The following is a 1,055-nucleotide window of genomic DNA, read 5'->3' on the forward strand; positions in this document are numbered from 1 at the left end:
GGGAGCGGGGACTGCTGGGCGCTCTGCATGAATGGGAGGAAAGACTTGTACACACAGTCCGCCCCTTTTGCAACGTCACTGTCCAAAATGAACGCATGAAAATGGTGATGAGGGACGAAACATGACTTAAGTATTCCTATAATTTCCCTGTAGGGATTTACAATGTCTCTGTGGTATTCAACAGTGAGATTGTAGTCACTTTGTCTATGGTATTCTTTTTTAAATCTCCTATGGTTAGCGTTCCTATGGATATGATATATCGTTTATAATTTTCCTGTGATATTTGTATAGTATCCTTTTAAAAATTTACCAACCTTTTTATTAAGCATTATATCACTGCCTATAACAACAAAAATAAAATCTCAAATACTTGCTTGTGATGCCATCCACCATGTATGTACCTACCTATGTAATGGAAGCCAAGGCAATCTTACGTCCACATGCAACATCTATGATCGTCCATTATGTCAAGTGAACATTGGTGCAATTGGTGCAGTATAATGGGCAACTAATAAGTAGCCCAAGAGCACCTTCCTCCCTTTCTCTATCCCCAACACCCCTATGTAAGGACTATGCGGACCAGCGCCCCCCTGAGGACAGTCGGTGTTGTTCGAAGACAGACGGTAAGGAAATGGCCTCAGAAGCCAAGAGCAGTGTGCAGGCACCACAGAGGCCACAAGTGTTAAAAACACTTCACCAGGAAAGTATGCCTCCTCTGTGTATGACTGCCAAGTCGGCGCAGGAAATGATGGGTAAAGTGCTGTTACATTCAAAATGTAACCTGTAAAAGATTAGGTCCTACTGATTATTTTATTAAAATTTTAACATTAATACATTAACATATTGCTCCAATTCAAAAGTAGATATATATATATATATATATATATATATATATATATATATGTATGTAGAATATAGTTATCATCATATATAGCCATAATTATACACTATTTGAAAGTATAGGCTATAAAATAGCGTCAAAATACCAGTTCCCACTATTTTTTTTAAATAGTATATCTGTAGTCTGTTGTTTGCATTATTGTGATTTACCTTTC

The sequence above is a fragment of the Centroberyx affinis genome, unplaced genomic scaffold, assembly GCF_046629955.1.
Source record: "Centroberyx affinis isolate AG114_WGS23_722 - 3 ecotype Tasmania unplaced genomic scaffold, CSIRO-AGI_Caff_v1 ptg007973l_1, whole genome shotgun sequence".
NCBI lineage: Eukaryota > Metazoa > Chordata > Actinopteri > Beryciformes > Berycidae > Centroberyx > Centroberyx affinis.